This window comes from Oncorhynchus clarkii, unplaced genomic scaffold (assembly GCF_045791955.1).
Source record: "Oncorhynchus clarkii lewisi isolate Uvic-CL-2024 unplaced genomic scaffold, UVic_Ocla_1.0 unplaced_contig_14146_pilon_pilon, whole genome shotgun sequence".
NCBI lineage: Eukaryota > Metazoa > Chordata > Actinopteri > Salmoniformes > Salmonidae > Oncorhynchus > Oncorhynchus clarkii.
Genome location: NW_027258393.1, coordinates 20001 through 29029, shown reverse-complemented (window position 1 = coordinate 29029; position 9029 = coordinate 20001).

The following is a 9029-nucleotide window of genomic DNA, read 5'->3' as shown; positions in this document are numbered from 1 at the left end:
CCTGTCTCCTCCCCTTCATCTGCACTGATTGGTGGATTTAAGCCTTTTTGGTTTGTACACTGTGTGTGTGTGTGTGTGTGTGTGTGCGTGTGCGTTTGCGTTTGCGTGTGCGTGTGCGTGTGTGTGTGCGTGCGTGCGTGCGTGTGTGTGTGTGTGCGTGCGTGCGTGGAGTTTTTAGCAGAGCTCCAGATGGCTGAGAGACAGGTGAGCCAATTAGAGAGTCTCACTACACGGCAACATCATCACAACCACTGGAACGTTACGGCAACACATTCCCAACACTCACACAGCGTTACAGGAACACCGTCACAACAGCGTGACGTTACGGCAACATTAAGATCATACACTTTACCTTACTGTAATGTTTACGTCAACCCTCTTAAACTGTATGTCAACTACTACACCTCAACATTACAGCTGTATGTTAACTACTACACCTCAACATTACAGCTGTATGTCAACTACTACACCTCAACATTACAGCTGTATGTTAACTACTACACCTCAACATTACAGCTGTATGTTAACTACTACACCTCAACATTACAGCTGTATGTTAACTACTACACCTCAACATTACAGCTGTATGTCAACTACTACACCTCAACATTACAGCTGTATGTTAACTACTACACCTCAACATTACAGCTGTATGTTAACTACTACACCTCAACATTACAGCTGTATGTCAACTACTACACCTCAACATTACAGCTGTATGTTAACTACTACACCTCAACATTACAGCTGTATGTCAACTACTACACCTCAACATTACATCTGTATGTCAACTACTACACCTCAACATTACAGCTGTATGTCAACTACTACACCTCAACATTACAGCTGTATGTTAACTACTACACCTCAACATTACAGCTGTATGTCAACTACTACACCTCAACATTACAGCTGTATGTCAACTACTACACCTCAACATTACAGCTGTATGTTAACTACTACACCTCAACATTACAGCTGTATGTCAACTACTACACCTCAACATTACAGCTGTATGTCAACTACTACACCTCAACATTACAGCTGTATGTCAACTACTACACCTCAACATTACAGCTGTATGTCAACTACTACACCTCAACATTACTGCTGTATGTCAACTACTACACCTCAACATTACTGCTGTATGTCAACTACTACACCTCAACATTACAGCTGTACACTTGGCTACATTACAGCAATGTTGACATCAACACCATCCTACTGTACATCGCTATAGAAACGTCACAGTCATACATGTGTACTTTTGGGAACATTCTGTCCTTATGGTATAATCCACCATGTTTTCTCTCTCTCTCTAGACACAGAGAATGTGACAGTCTGCTACTTCACACAGAGAGAGCGACATGAGATTTTTTTTTTTTTTGTGCTTCCCAAAATACATTTGTGGAACATAGTTGATATTCATTATCCTTCTAATAATGTGCAAATGTTCCACAAGACAGAGTGAGGGAGGAGAGACAGAGTGAGGGAGGAGAGAGAGACTGTGAGGGAGGAGAGAGCGACTGTGAGGGAGGAGAGAGAGAGTGTGAGGGAGGAGAAAGAGAGTGTGAGGGAGGAGAGACAGATAGTGAGGGAGGAGAGAGAGAGAGAGTGAGGGAGGAGAGAGAGAGAGTGAGGGAGGAGAGAGAGAGTGAGGGAGGAGAGAGAGAGAGTGAGGGAGGAGAGAGAGAGAGTGACGGAGGAGAGAGAGAGAGAAAGAGAGTGTGAGGGAGGAGAGAGAGAGAGAGTTTGAAGACAGAAGGCAGAATCTAAACACAATGCTACTGTCTCTCTCTCTCTCTGTCACATTACTGTAAACGGACCAAGGGCAACTATATCGCAGAAATTAATCTCAGAAATAATGAAGGACTTTACTAGTAACGAGCCTTTTGTCGAACATAGTCACACTCACATACTGATGCACTCAGGCATACGCAGATATACACACCGACACACACATGCACAAACACACAAACGCACAACCTCTTACATTCACACACACACACACACACACACACACACACACACTATTTATTCACAAAACACTGAAACTCGGGACAGGCGTCCTGTTGTGTGTTTTCTCCACTGTTAAGAGATAATTGACAAGCCACAAGGGCTGCTTTTCCCTTAATGGAAGGTGACAAATTCATTTCTATGTGCTAATGCCTGTAAACGGAACAGCCCTGCTTTCTCCTGCTTTCCAATGCACAACCACAGACACCTGCCTGCGTGGGGGGGGGGAGTGTGTGTGGGTAAAGTGTATGGGTGGGTGTCCGTGTGTATTTTTCCTTCCTTTATTTATCTTGTGTAGGCCTATATACCAGGGCTTTAAGTCCTAGTTGACCTTAGGGAAGATATTATTATTACCCATGGTGCTCGGTATTAAAGAGGTGTTGATTAGCCTGGTTGATCGCTCCGTTCTCTGCCTCTTTCTTTTTAATCCATCCCTTTGTTTGCTGCATATGGATGTCCTTGGCTTTGGAGTCGGGAGAAGAGAGGAAGAGCGGTTTATCTCTCCCGTGGGTCCTTCATCCATCCATCCTTCCATCCCTCCTTTCAGTGTAGATTGTCTCTCTGAACCCCCTGTCCTTCTCGGTTCGTCTGAACCACACAGCCGCTTGTTTACTAACCCGTAAGGGCGTTGTCAGGGCGACAAAAGCGCTGTTATCTGCTCCGAAGTGAGACTTGAGACGCCACAACGGATGAAAACATCCCATAATGGGTTCTCTTGTCCTCCGCTGTGTGCGTGGGGAAGATAAGATGAATTCTTCATACCCCGGCCTGATTGCAGAATCTTGCATCTAATGCAAGTTTTATTGCCTTCTCCTGTCTTACAGTCAAACTGCAGAGTCAAGCTTTTTTCTTTCTTCGGGGAAGAAAAATCTAAATCATTTATTATTGTTGTATTTTTCTTGCTAGGAAACAGAGGGGGGAAAGACTGAGAGAAAGGAAGAGAGGAGGATGAGAGGATTTCTTGAATGGATGAATACGGGAAGAATGCTTAAGGGGATGTTAGGGGAGTAAGGGATGAGAAAGGGGGAAAGAGGAGGAGTGCGGATGTGTACTCTTGTTCTCTACTCAGTCCGAGCGAGGACTGAAGAGATAAAGATGTGTACTCTTGTTCTCTACTCAGTCCGAGTGAGGCCTGAAGAGATAAAGATGTGTACTCTTGTTCTCTACTCAGTCCGAGTGAGGCCTGAAGAGATAAAGATGTGTACTCTTGTTCTCTACTCAGTCCGAGTGAGGCCTGAAGAGATAAAGATGTGTACTCTTGTTCTCTACTCAGTCCGAGTGAGGCCTGAAGAGATAAAGATGTGTACTCTTGTTCTCTACTCAGTCCGAGCGAGGCCTGAAGAGATAAAGATGTGTACTCTTGTTCTCTACTCAGTCCGAGCGAGGCCTGAAGAGATAAAGATGTGTACTCTTGTTCTCTACTCAGTCCGAGTGAGGCCTGAAGAGATAAAGATGTGTACTCTTGTTCTCTACTCAGTCCGAGTGAGGCCTGAAGAGATAAAGATGTGTACTCTTGTTCTCTACTCAGTCCGAGTGAGGCCTGAAGAGATAAAGATGTGTACTCTTGTTCTCTACTCAGTCCGAGCGAGGCCTGAAGAGATAAAGATGAGTACTCTTGTTCTCTACTCAGTCCGAGCGAGGCCTGAAGAGATAAAGATGTGTACTCTTGTTCTCTACTCAGTCCGAGTGAGGCCTGAAGAGATAAAGATGTGTACTCTTGTTCTCTACTCAGTCCGAGTGAGGCCTGAAGAGATAAAGATGTGTACTCTTGTTCTCTACTCAGTCCGAGCGAGGCCTGAAGAGATAAAGATGTGTACTCTTGTTCTCTACTCAGTCCGAGTGAGGCCTGAAGAGATAAAGATGTGTACTCTTGTTCTCTACTCAGTCCGAGCGAGGCCTGAAGAGATAAAGATGTGTACTCTTGTTCTCTACTCAGTCCGAGCGAGGCCTGAAGAGATAAAGATGTGTACTCTTGTTCTCTACTCAGTCCGAGTGAGGCCTGAAGAGATAAAGATAGAGAGGGAGAAATAAGAAAAGATGTGTACTCTTGTTCTCTACTCAGTCCGAGCGAGGCCTGAAGAGATAAAGATAGAGAGGGAGAAATAAGAAAAGATGTGCCTGCAGACTTTGGTAAACCCTCTTTTATGAATAGGAAGCCAAGCTCAGCATAATGGTGACTCACAGACATAACAGAACTTACCCCCCCCCCCCCCCCCCCCCTTCTACTCCTCTGCCACTCTCCCACACACATTCAAAGTCAAACTTTATTGGCACAACTGTTAAAGGTACAATAACGTTGCCAAAGAACTTACTGCTAAGACTTTTTGGTTGCTAATCTCTCTCTCTTGGCTCATTCAGTGTGTGTAGTGGTCATAGCTTGGCCCAGGCTTGGTCTTAGTCAAGGACTGGCTCTGGTTTGGCATGGTTAGTATAAGGGTCCCTGCCCTCCCTGAGTCTGGCTAGGAGAGTACACTGCCTGTCATACGTTACCATGACAACGCTCTTACATCAGCTAGTGCCCCCCATGCAGCCAATGGGCATTGACCTTTCACTGTCAGACCGAGTTAGAGGAAGAGGGAAAGAGGGAGAGAAAGGGATTGAGTGGGAGAGAGAGAGAGAGAGAGAGAAACAACATCCATAAATAGGTCATTTCATTCAACTGTAAACACCATAGGAAGACAAGACAGTGACAGGTACTGTATATTTGTGCAGTGGCCTGAAGTTACAATGATGTCACACTACGATGTGTGTGTGTTTGTGTGTCCATGAGAGGTGAGGAAAAAGAGCAAAAATGAGATATATGATTGGGTTAGTTAGGGTGTTAGGGCGCTATGCAATCATGCTAAAAATCCGCAGCAAATGAGAATTGATCCAGGATTGTAATTGGTCATTTCCTCAGGTCTGTATGTGAGTGCTGGCCTCTCACCCCTCTCTCAGACGTGACCAGATGTTCACGGCCCCTCCAGGACTGATCCTAGAGCAGCAGAGGAGATTGGCACTCCTAGCAGGAAATATCCAGATTTAAAGTTTAGGATGGCATCAGGGTCGGTGATCGGACATGGGTAGAATACATTTAGAATGTAGAACTGAGTAAGAAGTAAAGTAGTGAAGATGACCCTCAGATGTGCAATGAAAAACCAACAGACGGACTAAATTCAGCAATTGGGGCTTGGAGTTTGAAGCTGTGTACGGCGTCTTACCTGTGAATGTACGTGTATTTTCAACGTGTTGTTTGGGTCCCTTGCAGGTGTTGTAGAGGACATATATTATTTTGCACAGTATTGCAAACAGTCGAATGAAGCTCACCGACAATCCATAACTTTAAAAAGCTCTATCCTCATTGCACGCACACACACACGCACACGCACACACATTGAGACATTAATGAAGCTGTAGGCTTCTCTCTTTTTTTTGTCCCTGGCTCAGTGAAACACGCATACATCATAATAAACAGGAGGATTAATTTTTTATCAGCTGCTTCCTGAGTCTTCTGTCTCCGTCTCCTGTGAGTAGGACAGGCTCTGATGTGACAGATACCGTATTTGATGTGTTTGTGTGCGTGTGTGTGTGTGTGTGACGCATTCACATGTGTGTATGACAGGTAGTGGCGCCTAGCTGTCTGTCTTTTAGCTGGGAAAGAACATGGAATGTATTGGCCATATCCAGTAGGTTATCTCTATAGCTCCATTCACTGGGGGCTGGGCTGGACTGGACAGCTGGACTGGACAGCTGGACTGGGCTGAGCTGGACTGCACTGTAGGCTAGCCGATGCTCGGCTGGGCTGAACTAGGTTAAAACTGTTCTGTGCTGGCCTAGAATAAACTGAGTTGGACTGGGCTGGGTCAGGCTGGTCTGCTCAGGGCGCTAGTATTAGAGTAAAATAGGCCCACAACACAACAACATGAGCTGAGCTGTCAGGGGAGATTACTTCAGCTAGGCAAGCCAGCAGCGTCTCCACTGCTCCACCAGAGAGAGAGATGGAGGGAGGGGTAGAGAGAGAGAGAGAGAGAGCGGGAGGCAGAGGGGAGGGGACGAGAGAACGTGTGTTTCTGTAGTGCGAATAGGAACGAGAGAGCGCGAGGAACGAGAGGGGGAGAGCGAGACCGAGAGCAGAAAGCCGCCGCTTGTTGTGAAATAGAAAAAGAGGGTGAACAAAAAAAGGATCGGAGGAGAAAAACCCAGCGGTTGGGAGCAGAGCAGAGATGTTGGAGCTCTCGTCCGAGCTGGGCTTTGTGCAGAGTGTGTGTGTCGACGGCATATGCTGCCCCCCCTCTGCACCCCACCCCACCGCCGGATCCACGAGGGCCGACGAGCTGCTGCTGAGGTACACACACACACACACACACATACACACACATATATATATATTTTTGTCCAAACCTTACCTAGACCCTCTCTCATGTGATCTCCTGTTTTAGTGTGTGTTTTGTGTTCTGGTTCAGTCTGTATTTATGTCATATCTCACTGCAATGTCTGTCAGTGTCTGCTCCTCTCTCTCTCTCTCTGCCTCTCGCTCTCGCTTGTTGTTCTGTTTAGGTGTCCCTCCTTTCCGTCCTGCGACTGTTCATTTGTTCAAGTGTAAAATCCAAAGCTTGTACCTCCCTTGCTCTCTTTTCCTCCCCAACCCATCCTCCTTTTTCATGCCTCCTCTCTCTGTATGTGAGTCATGGAGGGGTAGCGGAGGGGTAGAGGAGGGGTGGTAGGGACGGTGTGAGGGGCTTCATCCCTCTCTAGGGGGTGGAGGCTGGCCAGGGGATGTGGATCGGGAGTGTGTGTTTACACTACTCACTGTAATCCAGAGAGGAGAGGAGGAAGGGGGAGAGGAGAGGAGGAAGGGGGCGGGCAGGGTGGAAAGCAGGAGAATTGAGAGAACGAGGGTAGACTAGACTCCATATTTGGATTTTGGGTGAAAAATGTGCCTGTTTCGTTCCGCCGTCAAATTTATCAAAAACAGATAAAAACCTTTTCATGTTTGATCAACAGAATCTCCAACCTCTCCTTCTCTGTATCTCTCTTTTTCCATCTCTCTTGTCCCTCTCTCCCATGTTTCCGGGATTTTTGGGGGGTTGTTGAAAGATGTCTGCTTTGTTTATTTGGATCTCAGTCAGAGAGAGAGTGAGGGAGAAGAGGAGGGAGGTGAGGAAGACGGGGGACAATGGGGCGGGCACAGAAACATCCAGCTCCAACGAGACAGACACAGACAAACAATAAGTCTGCCAGCCAGCCACTTCAGTCTGCCGTTCTCTATCTCTCTCTCTATCTCTCTCTGTCTCTCTCTCTCCTCCATATTTAATATCTCTCTCTCCTCATTTAATCTCTCTCTCCTCCACGTTTAATCTCTCTCTCCTCCATGTTTAATCTCTCTCTCCTCCACGTTTAATCTCTCTCTCCTCCACGTTTAATCTCTCTCTCCTCCACATTTAATCTCTCTTTCTGTCTCCTCCACATTTAATCTCTCTCTCTGTCTCCTCCACATTTAATCTCTCTCTCTGTCTCCTCCACCTTTAATCTCTCTCTCTGTCTTCTCCACATTTAATCTCTTTCTGTCTCCTCCACATTTAATCTCTTTCTGTCTCCTCCACCTTTAATCTCTCTCTCTCCTCCTCCACATTTAATCTCTCTCTCTGTCTCCTCCACGTTTAATCTCTCTCTCCTCCACATTTAATCTCTCTTTCTGTCTCCTCCACATTTAATCTCTCTCTCTGTCTCCTCCACATTTAATCTCTCTCTCTGTCTCCTCCACCTTTAATCTCTCTCTCTGTCTTCTCCACATTTAATCTCTTTCTGTCTCCTCCACATTTAATCTCTCTCTGTCTCCTCCACATTTAATCTCTCTTTCTGTCTCCTCCACATTTAATCTCTCTCTCTCTGTCTCCTCCACATTTAATCTCTCTCTCTGTCTCCTCCACATTTAATCTCTCTCTCTGTCTCCTCCACATTTAATCTCCCTCTCTGTCTCCTCCACATTTAATCTCTATCTCTGTCTCCTCCACATTTAATCTCTCTCTCCTCCACATTTAATCTCTCTCTCCTCCACATTTAATCTCTCTGTCTCCTCCACATTTAATCTCTCTCTCTGTCTCCTCCACATTTAATCTCTCCTCCACATTTAATCTCTCTCTATGTCTCCTCCACATTTAATCTCTCTCTGTCTCCACATTTAATCTCTCTCTCTGTCTCCTCCACATTTAATCTCTCTCTCTCCTAGAAGTCTCCTTTTAGGGCCCTTCCTGTTGGTTTAGAGAACACAGTTATGGCACCTCTCCCTCTCATTATCCAGGAAACAGAGAAGGTGGAGGCAATGGGCTCTAAAATAGTCCCCGGGCCCTCATGAATCTGCCCAACCACCCGCTACAGCAAAGTGAAAAGAGCACGTCAGAATCATTACGCCCTATGTAATCGCCGGCCCACCTTTTCAATAAGGAGAGTCAGGCTGGGTAAATTAGTACATGGTGGTTATAAATGTATGGGTACATGTGTGTGTGTATGCTATGCACACAGACACACACACACACACCTACCCCTGGGTCGGTCCCCTAGCGCAGTCCTGCTTTGTATACAGCCCCTCTCTCTTCTCTGGATCAATAGTCCTTAGTTCATCAGTAGTCATTAGTTCCCTCAGTCTAATACGATTATGCTTAATAAGAGATTCCCCATCTGGAAGTAACACCCAGTATCAACACACACACACACACACACACACACACACACACACACACACACACACACACACACACCAGCGAGAGGGTAAGAGTGCAAGTGTGAGAGAAAGGGAGTGAATGAGCTGTGGCTATGAGCTTTGTGTGTGTGCGTGCATGCACACCTGTGTGTGTGTGTGTGTGTGTGTGTGTGCTGGGTGGTTGTTATCAGAATGACACCATCCTGCTCTCTCTCTGCTCAGCCCCAGAGGATCAGTGGAGCTGCACCAGTTTCAAATGAAAATAAATGAGAGGCAGTGACCGCTACTGCCTGGGTCCCACTTTAATGAGGAAAATAACAGAGAGGGGGGGGGG